This window comes from Felis catus, chromosome B1 (assembly GCF_018350175.1).
Source record: "Felis catus isolate Fca126 chromosome B1, F.catus_Fca126_mat1.0, whole genome shotgun sequence".
Taxonomy (NCBI): domain Eukaryota; kingdom Metazoa; phylum Chordata; class Mammalia; order Carnivora; family Felidae; genus Felis; species Felis catus.
Window position 1 is genome coordinate 119,196,385 of NC_058371.1, and position 17,515 is coordinate 119,213,899.

General features: G+C 37.8%; 1 long non-coding RNA gene across 5 annotated transcripts in view; it reads left to right on the forward strand.

The window, feature by feature from the left end:
• LOC102901174 overlaps positions 1-17,515 on the forward strand; it is a 44,048-nt gene that overhangs the window by 12,953 nt on the left and 13,580 nt on the right. For 2 of the 5 annotated variants that reach the window (XR_002156162.3, XR_440132.4), the window contains exons 2-3: positions 6,216-6,411; positions 14,126-14,200. This is a non-coding gene — a long non-coding RNA (uncharacterized LOC102901174). Of the gene's footprint in view, positions 1-6,212; positions 6,412-14,125; positions 14,442-15,794; positions 15,850-17,515 lie in introns of those variants that run through there. The other 3 variants (XR_002156161.3, XR_440133.4, XR_006596903.1) reach the window with 3 other exon arrangements.

Genomic DNA, 17,515 nt, shown 5'->3' on the forward strand with positions numbered 1-17,515 from the left:
CACAATGTTATATTAGTTCATATGTACAACATACTAATTTGACCAATTTGTACATTATGCTATGCTCATCACAAGTGTAGCTACTATCTGTCACCATACAACACTTACAATATCATTGATTATATTCTTTATGCTGTGGCTTTTATTTCCATGACTTATTCCATATCTACTACATTTTCTTTATCCATTCATCTTTCAATGTATATTTAGGTTGTTTCCATATCTTGGCTATTGTAAATAGTGCTGCAATGAACATGGGTGTGCATATATCCTTTGGAGCATTCTCATTGTCTTTGAATAAATACCCAGATGTGGAATTGCCAAGTCATATGGTAGTTCTAGTTTTAAGTTTTTGAGGAACTTCCACACTGTTTGCCATAGTGGCTATTCCAATACATAATTCCACGAACAGTGCACAAAAATTCTCTTTTCTCCACATCCTCACCAACATTTGTTACTTCTTGTCTTTTTGATAACAGCCATTCTAATAGATTTGAAGTAATTCCCAGAGCTTTCTTATACAAATTTATATTCTCCTTTTTAAAAAACAATGTATCATAATGTACACTATGTTCCACATCTCACTTTTTTGGTTGCAATACATCTTAGAGGTATTTAATCAGCTGCATAATAAGATTACTCATTTTTTAACAGCCACGTAGTATTTGTATTACAAGAATGCCAGAATTGGGGCAGCTGGGTGGTTCAGTCAGTTGAGCATCCAACCCTTGATTTCAGTTCAGGTCATGATCCCAGGGACATGGGATGGAGCCCCAGGTTGAGCTCCATGCTGAGCATGGAGCCTGCTTAGGATTCTCTCTCTATGTGTGTCTCTCTGTCTCTCTCTCTCCCTCTCTTCCCCTCCCTCTCCCTCTCTCTTTTGCCCCTCTCCTACTCTCCCCCCACTCATGCTCTCTTTGTCTCTCTCTCTCTCTCAAAAAAAAAAAAAAAAAAAAAAAGAATGCCAGAATTTATTTTGCAAACTTCTGTGATGGATATTTGCATTGTTTTCAGTCTTTTGCTCTTAAAAACAATGTAGTAATGAAAAATCCTGTTCATAGTTTTGTCTCACATGTTCAAGATATCTGTAGTATAAATTTACAGAAATAAGATTGTTAGATCAAGTTGTGCGCATGTGTGTGTGTGTGTGTGTGTGTGTGTGTGTGTAATTTTGATGATATTGCCGAATTTTCCTCCATAAGTGTTGTATAAAGAACAGTTGAGAATGTGTAGCACTGTCATTAGAATATGTTATCAGACTTTTGGATTTGAGATTGAAAAGTGAAAATGTTTAATATTAGTTTATTATGTTTTTCTCCTGTTATGAGTATGATGAAACATCTTTTCAGAGTGGGCAAAATTTTAAATTCCCTCTTGCTAGTGAGGATCCAAGTAAAAGGGTATTGTTTTACATTGCTGGTATACATGTGAACTTTTCAACCTATTTACAAAGCACTCTGGCAATCTGTGTTAAAATATTTTAAATGACAAATACCTTTGTTCTAGCTACCTTTTCTTAAGGGAATGCCATAGGAGTTGCAGCCGTCATTTCCACTTATAAGTCACGGGCCAAAATATAGTCATATGGCCACACTTTCAAGGGAGGCTAGGAAATATAGTCCTTAACTATGTGGCAATGTACAAAGCTAAAACTTGGGCATTCTAATACTGAAGGAAGAAGAAAGGACATTGAGAGACTAGATTAATTGGTGAGCTAGGTAACAAGAGAAAGAGACTTCCTCCCCCCCCCCCCCAAATTATCTATTCCTCCAAAGGCATATTGCAAAAAGGCATAAACCAAAGAATTATTCATTGGGAACAAATATTATAACAGTGTAGCATATTACATACTTACAGGTATATATAAAGTTTTATATTTGCCCACATATTCAAAGAAATATGTATAAGTAAAGTTGGTTAAACACATTTATGGTATGCAGATACAAATATGACCATGTCACTATCCTACTTTTATTTGCCTTACAGATTGAAGCCCAAACCCCTTTGCCCATATTTCTATTGTTATACTGCCTCCCTGGGGATGTAATAAAAACCATATAGAAAGATAAATTGCCTCTATCTGGAGTGGTTGGACTTCATGTAAGATACGGAATCTGAACTGGACCTTGAAGGAAGAAGTACTTGAATTAATGGAGAGGGGCATGGAGGCATAAACAAATAGTTCCAGTCTTTTTAGGCCCACCCTTTTAAAAAATCAAAATATAGAATACTATGGAAATAAATGAAGTATCTATCATAAAGTAAAAATATCACTGTATCCACCACTCAGAAAATAGAGTATTACTGTTTACATAGTATACAACCTCTCAATAACTATCCTGCCTTTCTCCTCAATGTCATCATTCTTCCAGTTTCTAACCATAGACCAATTTTGCCTCACTTTCAACCTTACATAAATGGTATTAAGTGTGCATTTCATATGTATATGAGATTGTTCTGTATTGTTTGGAAAAGTTCACATTCATTGCTATATTCCATTGTATGACTACACCAAATATATTTATCCATCCTGTTGTTGATATTTGGGTTTTTCTACCCTGGGGCTATTAACCAATAATGATGCCATAAACATTCTCTTATGTGTCTCTTGGTGTGAATGGGAAGACTTCTTTTGAGAGAATACTTAGGATTAAAATTCCTTGGTCTCAAGGTATGTTCACACTGTATACAGAATGACAGTTTTCCAAAGTTTATGTTATTTATATCCCCACCAAAAGTATATGAAAGTTTCACAGTCTCCACACCCTGAGCAACACTTGGTATCATCACTGTTTTTAATGTTAGCCATTCTGATGGGTGTGTAGTGGCATTTCATTTTAGCTTTAATTTGCATGTTACTGGTGATGATTGAGACTGAGCACCATTTTATGTTATTTGCCATTTAGAGATCCTCTGGTTTGAAGTGCTTGTTCAAGTCACTTGCCCATATTTCTGTTGAGTTGTCATTTTCTGACTGATTTTTAGGACTTCTTTATTCTGGATATGAGTTCTTGAACACACATATATATACCAAATATCCTTTCTCATAGTATGGTTTGTCTTTTCATTTTCTCAGTAGCATCTTTTGAAAAAACAAAGTTCCTGATTTTAGTGTAATTTATTTTCACCAATCTTTTTCATTCTTAAATTATTTCACATGTGCCTTCAATTTTTTTTATAACCCTGACTGAAAGAGTAATTAGTACCAGAGCTGTTACAGGAGATGGACCCTTTGAGGTTGAATTAAATACACACACACATGTAAAATCAATCACAGGGATAACTTCATTGCTATAGACAAAGGGACCACAAGTGATCCATGGCTTAAGGTACTGTTATACTTACTATTAATAGCATGGGATGGAGTGAAGGTGAGAACCTTCACTGTGGTAACCATAGTGATTTAAGATTGTGGATCCACCAGGCCTCTCTTATGAACCTAAACAGAATGTACACAGGAAAAAGAAAAATGTAAAAACTATGACTATGTAGCTGAGAATGCATAGAGAGTGTCAGAACTCCTCCACCACAGCTTTGAAGGAGTCCTTCATCTCCTATAAGCAGTGGGCAGAAAAGGTAGATTTGTAGTACCAATAAAATACTCAGTTCTTCCAGTTTTCTTAGTCTAAGGGTAGAGCATTGGTGAGAAAGATGTGGGGCCCTAAGACAGAATGGAGACTTTTGAGCAGACAAGAATGAAGATGAGAATGCTGAACCTGCATATCCCCCAAACTTCTTGGCTCTCTGGGGAAACTAGCCTCCTCTGCATAGAGGCTTTCGGTGACTGCACTGGGAACAGCTCTCTCATAGGCTGGTATCTGTTCTCAGAACGTACCTTCATCACCTCGCAGTATCCCTAGATAAATCTCAAGATCACCTAATCAGAGAAGTATGTGGCCTGCTATGGCATGAGATAACCTACACAGGAGTTAAAGACCTTACCATGTTGATCAGCAGAAACCTGAGGAGTATATATAGAAGTGGGTTCTAAGGATGTTACACCAAGGGGGAATCAATACAAGGTTTTATCATGGCAAATTTATTGGCATGGGTGCACTCACCTGAGAATCAACATCTCATATATTGGCATTAATAGTTTGCTAGGATGAGGCATGGGCTCAATAACAGTCTACAAATAATAAATGACCTACAAATGAAATTTGAAGTAATAATTTCAGAATCCCAGAAATACTCTGGCATACTGTAGAGAAGAGAAAACAAGGGCTCCTTAGACATTCTCCATTTTTACCAAGTCATTAAGGATGCATTGGTGATAGAAGTATAAGCATCCCTAAAGAGCTCTGAAGTGGCTGCCCTCTGTTTGTCAGATTGATGATGATAAATGCTGTGGTAGAACTGAGTTTCCTGATCTCAGAATAAGATAATCTCAAATTGGTAGAGGCCACGTCATGGCATATAACCATCAGAGACATGGTGGGCACAATTACCATAATAATCCAAAGAAGAGAACGTTAATCAGAGTGTTTTGACTTTCAGGGAAAGGTGGTAATGGTTAAAGGATAACAAGAAAGGAAGCAGATTAAGTAATAGATTAAGTAGCCTACTAATTTGCTGCTTGACATACATAGGTGGGAAAATTCTAAACTAACTTGTGTTGTCATAATGAAATTTGAAGCATCTCATCCAGTTCACAGACCTGGAACTCTTTGATGATGGAGAAAGATTGGGTCCCTTTGAAGAAAAATCCTGCAATGCTGCCACAGGTGTATAACCATGAACCTTCCCCTAATCCCATGCTTCCCAAACGTGTCTGTACTTTAGACCACCGTAGAATTCTCAAGAACATCCAGGCCAATTAAATCATAATTTCAGGGAGTGAGACCCGGGCATTGATATTTTTTGAAGCTCCCCTGGTGAGCAAATTATGGGATCACTGCCCCAATTCTTCTCTAGTGGCCATTTCCTGGAGAAAGGAAAATACCAGACCTCCTGAGGCTTATTAGATACTGTCTCTTAACTTATATTAATACCTAGAGACCCAAAACCTAATCCTGGACAACTGGTTAAAATAGGAGGCCTAGGAAACTTAAGTGACAGATGGAGTCTTGGCCTGCATCTGGGTTAACAGTGAGTCCACAGAGACCCATATTGGGGTTATTTCTCCAGTCTTAATGTGTAGTAAGAATAGACATATTTTAATAACTGAAGCAGTCTTCATTTTAGTTTCCTGTCCAATGGAGTGAATGCTATTATGGGAGGAAGGGCTATGTAGAAGTTCATAACTGCTTGTCTCTCACCAAAGCAGTACTGCATCCCTGGGGAACTTGTAGAAATTAGTGCCACCATGCTGGCATAGTGATTCATACCACATTCCCACTTAACTTCCCTTTGTGGTCACCAGATGGGTCATAGGGAATGACAGTATAAAAACTAGATGGGTAGTAAAGAATGACTGGATTACTGCAAGATTTTATCAGGCAAAGATGCCAATTGTAGTTGCTGTTATAGGTGTGGTATCTTCATTGGAGGAAATGAATACAGACTTTGATATGATATATAGGTATTGCTCTGGAAGTGCCCCCTGATTTCCCATTCCAGTTATTCAGGGAAATCAGAAGTAGATTGTGTTTAACTGACAGAGACAACAGTAAGCCCTTATTGTCTTGTCTCAGCACTGTGCCACCTTTCTATTCTGTGCTGAAGGGACCTTGATCATCTTGCTATGTGATAGAATATCACACTGGTCTATTATAGAAATGAACATTAAATGAGCCCAAAGAGCAGGAAGTAGTAAACACTCTACATGCTTTGGTAAGACATATGCTTAGCAGAAGGTGCAAGAAAAACCCTGTAAAACTTCAGGGACCTGCCACATGGGATTCAATGGCCAGAGACCTGTTAGGTTATCCATTCAAGTGAGTGACAGTCTGTTGTGTTTTTCACCACCACAGTAAAGAAAAAAGCAAAATGTGTGGCAGGCCTTTTTAGGTTCTGGAGACAACAAAATAGTACTTCTGGGTGACCTAACCTGTTTTATGGGTAACTGTAATTTTGAGTGGGGCCCAGAGCAAACTGTCTTGCCAGTTGGGCCTTATGGTTAGGCAGATACAATGGTATTGGAAGTTCATGTGGTGGAGATGTTCTATGAAGCCTCTGAGGGTAAGTGCCAATAGGAGAATTACAAGATTCCTTGGTTTTTGAGTAAAGATCTATCTTCCTCAACCAATGTTTTGTTTTGTTTCTTTGAAAAGCAGCTCCTGGTTTGCTGCTGGTACCTGATAGAGATGGAACTCCTGACCATGGGACATCAAGTGACTATGTGAATGATCGAACTACTACTCGTCATGAACTGGTGTTATCTGATTCACCAATCATACAACTGGATGGGCATAACAGCAGTTCACTCCCTACAAAACTGGGTACATGGCCACAACTAAACTGAATAAGCAGGTGACTCAGACTACTGTTATTAGTACCTGCCCCTATTCCTTCAGCACTTCTCCCTCAATCCATATACACTGGCTTCAAAGGGGGTTCCCTCTGACCAATTAATGAAGGAAAAAAGTTTAGGTCTTGTTAATTCACAAAAGGGTCTGCAGTGAGCTGGCAATAGCTGGGTGTGAGTGGTCACTATACAACACCATCGCTCAATAGTGGCCCTGAATCACAACAGTAAAGGGAAATCCTTTCCTTGAGAACTTTAGGAGACGTGGCCTGAGGTAAGGGTATAGAGTGGTTCATTGTGAGTGGCTTATGAGTCGACAGGCTGGACAAGAACTTAGAACAAATTAGAAAACTGGTTCAGTTTATGGAGCCAACCAGGAGACAATAACCTCCAAATTTAGGATGCGGACTTCAGAATAAAGTATTATGCTTAAATGCAGTAACCAGTATGTAGTGCCATCTTTCCCAGAAGGTATGTATAGTGGAGATGAGCATGGTCCCTCTATTTTCTATATGTCTGTTTTTTTTAAATAACTGGGAGCATGTTTTCTGAATTTGGTGAAAAGCATGAAATTACAGATCCACAAAGCTCAGTGAAGCACAGGTAGGAAAATTACCAATGCGTGTTATTGTCAAACTGACAAAACTAAGAAAAATATCTTAAAAGCATTCAGAAAAAGTGCACATCACACACAGGAGGGCTGTTATATGAATTTTTAAAAGTTTTTTAATGGAAGCATAACACACATGTAGAAAAGTACACAAATATAATTATTTAGCACAACTTATCACAAAGTAAAGATAACTGTGTAATCAACACCCACATCAATAGCTACAACACTAACATGCCCCCTTCTTAGTCATTATTCTTCTTTCTTCCCAAAGGTAATCACTTTCCCAAATTCTAACACCAAAGATTAGGTTTGCCAATGGTTAACTTTTATATATATTGAATACATAACTGTATTCTCTTGTGTCTGGCTTCCTTTGTTTAATATTGTGAGGTTCATCTCTCTGCCCCTCCCCTGCTCACTCATCTCTCACTCTCTCAAATAAACAAACATTAAAAAAAAATCTTTAAAGAAAACATTGTGAGGTTTATCCATGTTGTTACCTGGATCGGTTGTTCATTTATTTTCATTGTTATACAGTGAATGAATATATTGCCATTTACTTACCCGTTCTACCGTTGATAGATATTGGCGATGTTTCCATTTAGGGCTGTTATAAAGACTGATGGTATGAACATTCTTTTGTATGTCTTTTGGGGTACACATGTATGCATTTTTGTTAGGTTCTCTATTATACCTAAAAACCCACTTGAAGAATTTTTTGGTCCCTGAAACTTTGGACTTAGTGGTTTTGGTAGTAAACTTGATACTAAAGAGAGGAATGCTTCCTAATACTTCAACGAATTAGAAGTGGACACTATTCACTGGCAGGTTTGGGCTTTTTCTGTCACTAACCAACAAGAGAGAAGGCAATCACTCTACTGGCAGGGTGAGGGATCCCTTTTAACAGGGGGAAATTGCATTGCTGCTATACAGCAGAATAAATATGACTGTATATGGACTGTAACAGTATTCTCTGAGAAGCTTGTTTGTATTCTCTTAGCCAATAGTCCAGTAAAAAACTAGGGTAACCCAAAAAGGACCTCTGCTAGGACTCATAAGAATGACGGTTGGGAGTACCCCACCTGGTAAGAATCCCATCCAGGTGAGGTACAAACAAAAAGTGAGAGAAACCAAGAATGGACAGTGAACAGGGCACCTGGATAGCTCAATTGGTTAAGCATCTGATTTCAGCTCAGGTCATGATCTCATGGTTTGTGGGTTTGAGCCATCAGGCTCTGTGCTGACAGTGTGGAGCCTGCTTCAGATTCTCTCCCTCTCTCTGCCCAGCTGTTCATGCTCTCTCTCTGTCGCTCACTCCCTCTTTCTCTCTCTCAAAAATAAGCATTAAAAAAAAAGAATGGATGGTGAAAGAAAAGAGCTATGTTTATGAATCTAGGCCTCATGACCAACTTAAAAAAGCAGGTTTTAAGAGACTATGATTATGTTTTGTAACTTCTTTTCTCCCCTGCCATATATGAAGAATTCTAGGGTGCTAATGTTTATGGTTCCAGAACTGATTACACCACCCCATGATGAGTTTGTAACTGATGGGAAGAGATTGCTTAGTGGAAAAGAGTGAGGTGAGCATATCTTTTCTTCCCCTCCACTAGAGGTTACCTTGAACTGGATTTATACTTTGACCACAGGTCATTACTCGTCTCACAGTGAACTCTTCACAATTCTCTCTCCCTCCAGATTCTGATTAAGTTCTTCTGTCTCTTGGAACCTATTCTTGTAATTCTCTTATACCCTACACACACACATTTGTAATTAGTCCCTTTGTAAATCAACCTTCTTTAAATGATCCTGAATGTATCATTTGTTTCCTATTAGGACTCTTGGACACATGAACTTTTTTTTTTTTTTTTTAAATTAAGTAGGCACCATGCCCATCATGGGGCTTGAACTCACAACCCTGAGATCAAGAGTCCTATGTTCTATTGACTGAGCCAGCCAGGCGCCCCTGGACACATGAACTTTTTATCTCTTGAATTGCTTCTTGTCTAAAATCTACTTGGATTTAGCATAGCCGCACCATCTTTATTAGTTTTTGCATGATATACCTTTTTACTTTAAGCTTTTCTGCATTCTCATATTTAAGATTTGTCTCTTGAAAACAGGTTAAAAGTGTACCTTTATAAATCCAAGTCTTTGTCTTTTAATTGGGATAATCAATTTACATTTAGTATAATTATTATATACAGGCTTTAAAGCTGCCATCCTGCTGTTTTTTGTCTCACCTATTCTTTGTTCTTTTTTCTGTACTTTCTTTGGGATTGTTAAGTGTTTTTTCTATTTCATCTTCTTCTTTTGATTTTTTGTGGTTTTATGTTCTTTTAATATTCTTAGTTACTCCAGAAATGAGAATGTGCATCCATGACTTTTAAAAGCCTAGTATATATTAGTACGTTTTCCACTTCCTAGACAATGTGATTACCTTAGACCACTTTAAGACTATTTTCCTTCGCCTCTCAGTTACTGTGCTATTATGTTTTAAATCTGTATGTTTTTAACAACATGATATATTAGCATTGTTTTGTAAACTTACTATTTATTGGGATTTACCTATGTATTTTTCCCTTTCATTGCTCTTCATCTCTTCCAGAATGTGAGAGTGGCTATCTGAGATCATTTCTCTCTGCCCAAAGTCCACTCTTTTTTACAGGGCAGAAATGCTGGTGTCAAATTCTCAATTTCTGTTTGTTTGAAAAAACTTTATTTTGCCTATTTGAAAGTTATATTGTTTGAATGTAAATTCTAAGTTGACAGTATTTTCCTTTGGTACTCTAAAGATAGCATCATTTTGGTTGCAAAACAGCTGTCTTACTGTCATTCGTTTTGATAAAATAATTTGTCTTTTTCCTCTGGATGCGTAAATTTTTCCTCTTTGGTTTTCAGCAATTTTACGATGATGTGCTTAAGTGTGATTTTCCTTGCCTTTTTCTTGCTTAAGGTTTATAGTGCTGCTTAAATCTGAGGCATGATGCCTTTTACTTATTTTAGACATCTCTTCAAGTATCACTTTTTTATGGTCTCTCATTCCTTTCCTTCTGGGTCTCAACTATATTAGACTTTTTAAAATTCTACACTGTAAGTCTCTTCCACCTTTGAAAAATTTTTTACCATTTTCTTCCTTTTGTCTCTGTAAATCTATCTGCATATTTTCTTCTGAACTTTCTCCAATTCCCTAATTTTGTCCTCAACTCCATATAATTGACTACTAAGTCTACCCACTGTGAAAGTCTACCCTCAGCTAAAAGACTGAGGTGTTTATTTCTTCCTTGTGAGCCCTAAACTCCAGTTTTCAACCTCCCTGCCCCCTCCTGGGCCTGTGAGTTTGCAAAAATCTGTGTTCACTTTCTCAGTTGCTTTTGATAGAGTCAGATGTCTCTAGCAGAAAGGGAGCCCTAAATACTCAAGTATCTTTCCGATGTGTCTCCCTCTCCTAGATCTTAGCCCTGCAATCTTCACCAGTTTGGTAGCTTTTTAGTGCCTTTAAAGAAATGTGGTTTTCTTTTTCTTGGCCCACTTTTCTAGTTGCTAGTTATTCTCAGCTAAAGCATAATCAAAACCCACCTAGTTCTTTATTATTAGAAGTGGAACTGCAGACGACTCTTTTTTTTTTAAAGTAATCTCTACACCCAATGTGAAGCTCAAACTCACAACCCCGATATGAAGAGTCAGTCGTATGCTCCACCAACTGAGCCAACCAGACACACCAAGTCCTTGGTGACTTGTGACATTTTTAATGTCAAAAATTTTACTGGATGCCCCTGCCCCCTCTCTATCAAAACACACAGGGTACTAGTCATACATGTTTAGCATATAAACTATAAATAAATATATAAGAAAAATAGACACATCATTATGTCCAAGTCCCCTGTAATAACTATTACTCAGGGATTTGTAACTCAAGGGAAACACTGCTATAAGCAAAGGCATAGTCTCAGGAAAGTTAGAAGGATGTTTGAAGGAACATGAGCCCAGTTTGATTAAGAGATTTGATGTATGAAAGCAGGGATAAAGGTCTGACTTTTATTCTCTATATAATAGGAAACCATTGGAAATTTCTTTATTGTGGTATCTTTAAAATTTTTTTTAATTTTTTTTTATTTTTGAGGGAGAGAGAGACACAGAGTGTGAGCAGAGGAGGGGCAGAGAGAGAGGGAGACACAGAATCTGAAGCAGGCTCCAGGCTCTGAGCTGTCAGCACAGGGCCCACAGCGAGGCTCAAACTCACAAACCATGAGATCATGACCTGAGCGGAAGTCAGACACTCAACTGACTGAGCTACCCCTATTGTGGTATCTTTTCATAAAAACTGTGTTCAATACGGTAGTGACATGCAAGATAGACTGAAGAAGTAAGAATACAGGCAGAGAAACCCACTAGGAATCTTTAGTAATGGACCAAATATGAGCTGTTGATGAGAGACATCATGGTGTAATGAAAAGAATGTTGACATTAGAATCACAGGACTTGTAATTACTGGTCCTGTCAACTTGGGCAAGTCATTTAACCTGTGTGATTCTGCTTATTTACATGCCAGTCACCTTGGAGGCCTTTAATAGAATGATGAAATGTTAATAACTTTTCCTTAACTCACAGAGTGGTTATACAAATATAATGATGATAAGAACCTTTTAAAATGCATATTATAAAATTAAAGGTGTAATATGCATTTGAAGATCTAAAGAAATAAAAGTGGAGACTGATAAGGAAAGAGAAGAGTGAAAGAAAAAGATTATTCAAGTATAGTGAATCCTGGTGACTAGAAAATGGAATCAACTTACATAAGTCAATCAAAAGAGGAACTGATGGGGTGCCTGGGTGGCTCAGTCAGTTAGGCATCTAACTCTTGATCTCAGCTCAGACCGTGATCTCAGTTTGGGATCAAGCTGTGTGTCAGGCTCTGCGCTGACAGTGAGGAGACTGCTTGGGATTCTCTCTTTCTGCCCCTCTACACCCCCTTCCTCTCTCTCTCTCAAAATAAATAAACTTAAAAAAAAAAAAAAGAGGAACTGATTATGGGAATCAGGACAAGGGAAAAAACAGTGATTTATTTCTTTTTAATTGTGGAAATGTTTAGCAGGCACTTCTCTACTGTATCTATTAATTTCATATATTCTTAGGTATTTTCATGTGAGATTACTCAATTTCCTTTATAAAATTTTAAGTTTGGAGATAGAGAAAGAAGATATCTCCTTGGGAATGTATTTCCTCATTTTTTTTTTAAGTTTATCTGTTTATTTTGGGAGAGAAGAGAGTACAAACAGGGGAAGGGCAGAGAAAGAGGGAGAAAATCCTAAACAGGCTCTGCACTGACCTGGCACAGAGCCCTAGGCGGGCTGCGAATTCAGGAACCCAGAGATCATGACCCCAGGCAAAATCAAGAGTCAGACACTTAACCGACTGAGCCACCCAGGCACCTCATTTTTAATTTAATTTTAATTTAATTTTAATTTATTAAAAAAAAATAAAGCCTGTACCTGCTGGTTTGATAAAAGTTCCATTTATATTTGTCCAGTTTATTAGTAAAGTGATTACATGGGATACTGCCTGGTTTAAGGATTATTTGTTCCTTCCAATTTAATACCAAACTGCTATTCTTCAGTGTGCATCTAAATCTTTATCACTATTAGTACTTTAAGGTACTGTACCTTACTAAAACCCAGGCAAACACTTTATTTTTTTTTTCAATATATGAAATTTATTGTCAGATTGGTTTCCATACAACACCCAGTGCTCATCCCAAAAGGTGCCCTCCTCAATACCCATCACCCACCCGCCCCTCCCTCCCACCCCCCATCAACCCTCAGTTTGTTCTCAGTTTTTAACAGTCTCTTATGCTTTGGCTCTCTCTCCCACTCTAACCTCTTTTTTTTGTTTTTTTTTTTCCTTCCCCTCCCCCATGGGTTTCTGTTAAGTTTCTCAGGATCCACATAAGAGTGAAAACATATGGTATCTGTCTTTCTCTGTATGGCTTATTTCACTTAGCATAACACTCTCCAGTTCCATCCACGTTGCTACAAAGGGCCATATTTCATTCTTTCTCATTGCCACGTAGTACTCCATTGTGTATATAAACCACAATTTCTTTATCCATTCATCAGTTGATGGACATTTAGGCTCTTTCCATAATTTGGCTATTGTTGAGAGTGCTGCTATAAACATTGGGATAAAAGTGCCCCTATGCATCAGTACTCCTGTATCCCTTCGGTAAATTCCTAGCAGTGCTATTGCTGGGTCATAGGGTAGGTTTATTTTTAATTTTTTGAGGAACCTCCACACTGCTTTCCAGAGTGGCTGCACCAATTTGCATTCCCACCAACAGTGCAAGAGGGTTCCCGTTTCTCCACATCCTCTCCAGCATCTATAGTCTCCTGATTTGTTCATTTTGGCCACTGACTGGCGTGAGGGGATGTCTGAGTGTGGTTTTGATTTGTATTTCCCTGATGAGGAGCGATGTTGAGCATCTTTTCATGTCAGGCAAACACTTTAACTTCAATTTGAATTTCATGTGAGACATAACAAATGTCTTACTGAAAGTCATATGCCATGTTTGTTTCTTTTATATTTTAAATGTATATGCCTTTAATTTAGACTGTGAACTTTTAAGATGGTTTCTGTTCCTTCTGAAATCCTTAGTTTCTCCTAATTGTTTTTAAAATTAAATTGTAATGGACACTCAACCATAACAGTAGCTTTATGTTGTGCCCCAGGAATTTGTCCCCCATAATTTGATTATCTCTGGATTGCTGTAGTATGTTACTGAATCTGTAACTTTACATTTCCAGTAACATCCAACATCTTCATTAAGTTTAGACTTTAAAAAAATGCTTTGTCCACCATTAGAAAGCTGATTGGGGGTTTAGACCAAACATTCCTCTTACATCCTCGTTTGTTCCCTCTCATTTTTGTCTAGTTTCCCCTATTCTTACATGAGTAGAAATTTGGTTATACAGAGCTGTTTGCCTTTCCTGCTTTTTTTTGCCCATTACAGTTTTCTGTATTTAACAGCCCTTCTAATTCTACTCCAAATAAAATATTTTGTATTTTTTACTTGGGACTACAGAAATAATGTATTGGCATCCTCTCTTATCCAGTAGATTTTGGCATGCCCAAATCTGGAAGTGAAAAAAGCAACAACAACAAAAAAAACAGAGCAGCAAGGAAAATCGGTAAGCTTTACCCTGCAGCAAAAATATCAATCTGTTCTTAAGGAATTAAGTGCTTCACAAAGGTGAGTTCTCCATGTGACTAAGGCTTCAATTATTCATCGTGGACAGTAACCCAGTGCAGTTTGAAGGTCCTTGTCATTACAGGTGGCCTAGTAAATGTTTGACAACTAGCTCACCAGGAAAGAAAAAAAAAAAAAGCTTTGATTATGGTGTTTGCAAATTTCTTGGGGTAAATATCCCACTGTGGCTCATTTCAGGCTACCACAGGACATCACAGAACACAGAATTAGAAGAAGGTATATATTATCAAACTATAATATTTCTATAATACAGATATGATCACCATAACCACAAAAACATGGATAATAGTAAAATGAAATAAATTTTGAGTATTTATTATTCTTATATACTGGATTTTAACATAATTGTCAGCTTACATAGTTAATTCTTCATAAAGGCTGTGTTTAACAGCCTGCAAAATTTCTAAAAATGTTTAAATGTACTCATAAAGCAGTATAAGCCAGCTCTAGCATATACTGCTTTCTGCACTTTTAGTTTTGGAAGTGACTTAGGCAATAGCTAATATGAGTTGAATCCTTCATGCCTTTTTCATATTCCTCCATGTATATGATACCTTGTTATGACTTTATTTATTACTTTTTAAAATCTTCTGAGCCAGCTGTAAATGTTTGTCACTTGTAAATAAACACAAACAAAAGGAACTCCATGAACAATGGGAATAGAGACATTTCTTCAAGGAAAAAATATAGACAGCAAAACAGCACATGAAAAGATGCTGAACATCATTAGTCACTAGGTAAATGCAAATTAAAATAACAATGAGCTATACCACTACATACCTATTAGAATGGCTGATTAAAAAGACTGGTCATAACAGGTCAGGGGGAATTGGAATTCTCAGTATATAACTAGTGAGAATGTAAAATGGTACAACCACTTGGAAAACAGCTTGGCAGTTTCTTAAAAAGGTAAATGTATACCTATCATAATCCACCTATTCCATTCCTACCTATTTACCAAAAAGAAAATCTATGTCCATACAAACACTTATACAAGAGTATTTGTTATAGACAAAAACTGGAAACAACCAGAATGTCCACCGATGGGTGAATGGATATAGAAATTGTGGCATATCCATACAAAGAATACTACTCAGTAGTAAAAAAAACAAAAAACAAAAAACTGTTGAGTGACACAACATAGGTAAATCTCAAAATAATTATGCTGAGTGAAAAAAGTCACGGAGGGCATGCTGTTTGATTCTATTTAAATAAAATTATAGAAAATGCCAACTAAGCTATAGGACAAAATGATCATTGGCTTCAAGTGGGTGCAAGGAAGAGGGGTTGGGTTGGGGGAACAGAAAGGGTTTACAAAGGACTACACAGACACTTGTAGTGAGGCATATGTTTATTATCTTGATTTTGGTGATTGTTTCATGGGTGTATACATACGTCAAATTACCAAATTGTGTACTTTAAATATATGTGATATACTGTATGTCAATTATATTTCAATAAAGCTATAATAAATTTTTAAAAATTTTTTTTTAACATTTATTTATTTTTGACAGCCAGAGACAGCTGTGAGCTGAGCGTGAGCAGGGGAGGGGCAGAGAAAGAGGGAGACACAGAATCTGAAGCAGGTTCCAGGCTCTGAGCTGTCAGCAGAGCCTGACACAGGGCTGAAACTCACGAACCGCAAGATCATGACCTGAGCCAAAGTTGGACGCTTAACCGACTAAGCCACCCAGGCGCCCCATAAAAATTTTTAAAACTATGGTCTGGCCAATGAAGATGAGGAAAAGGCAACTGCTTTGTGCTGGACAATACATTTCTATCTTTGGGAGTAAAACTGTATAGGTTCTTTAGGCAAACCCTGACCACATTGCTGGCTTATACTGAGAAGTTGAGCAACTGAAATGCTCAGGTTTTTATCACATGTCTGCTGTTAAGCCAGATTCTCTTCATCTTTATACTTTACACTTCTTTACACATTTTATACTTATCTCTGCTATATTTTATATTATTTATTTCTCATAACTATTATAGTGAGGCTTTGGTATTAATATTTATTAGACAATTGGTTTTTCAGATTCTGTTTAGTGAACACTAGGGAGGGATACTCACAGAACCATCTGAGGTATCCTGAGTGGGTGTGAGGATTGGAAATGGAGGGAAAATGATAAAGATTCTCAGTAGGCAAGGCTCTAGCCTCCAAGTCAGGCAGCTTCTTTGTTTTATAGACTTAAGGGCTCCAGAGGGGAAAAAGTATGAAAATCACCTCTTAAGTTTTCTATAAGCTAAGCCCAGAAGCTAATGCATAGCAGTTGCTCAATAAATATCTGCCAAATGGATCTTGATTAAATTTAAAATGATTCTTTCATGGGGCACCTGGGTGGCTTGGTCAGTTAAGGGTCCGACTTCGGCTCAGGTTATGATCTTATGATCGTTTGTGGGTTCCAGCCCCTCGTCCAGCTCTGTACTGACAGCTCAGAGCCTGGAGTCTGCTTCAGATTCTCTCTCTCTCTCTCTCTCTCTCTCTCTCTTTGTCTCTGCTCTTCCTTGGCTTGTGCTTTCTCTCTCCCTCAAAAACAAAAAATATTTAAAGGAATAAAAATAATAAATAAAATGCACTCTCGCTTCTTTCTGCACTCCCTCTCTCACGTGGCACATAAACATTTATTCTGTCATCTGAGTTTCTTGAGGTGGGAGTATTAATTTTTGAGAACTGCTATTGATTTTACACTAAGAAAGGTACCGATTGCAAGGAAGATGGAAGAACAGAAGGATCCTGAGCTCACCTCCACCCCCCACCCCCGCCAGACACACCCACACTGCAACTACATTTAATATAACTCACTCTGAAAACAACCTGAAGACTAGCAGAACAACTTTTCGACAGCTACTGATATAAAGAAAAAGCCACATTCATTACAGTAGGAGGGGCAGAGACTCAGTCAAGAACCAAAACCCCTGGCCTGGCAACCCACGAGTAGGAGGGATATCATAGGATATCATAGGAGTTCCTCTCTAAGGAACGAAGAGATCAGGCTCCACATCAGGCACCTCTGGCTGTGGGGACCTGCACAGGGAAGATAAATCCCCATAAAATATGCCTTTGAAGATCAGTAGGACTTACCATAACTCTAAGAGAGCCAGAAGGCAATAAGAAACAAAGACGCCACTCATAAGGCCAGAGCACTAGATCACTTAGTCTGAGACCCAGCACAGGGGCAGCAGTTTGGAAAGCACCTGGGTTATACATGAAGGAAATCTAATTTTAAGGTGTTCT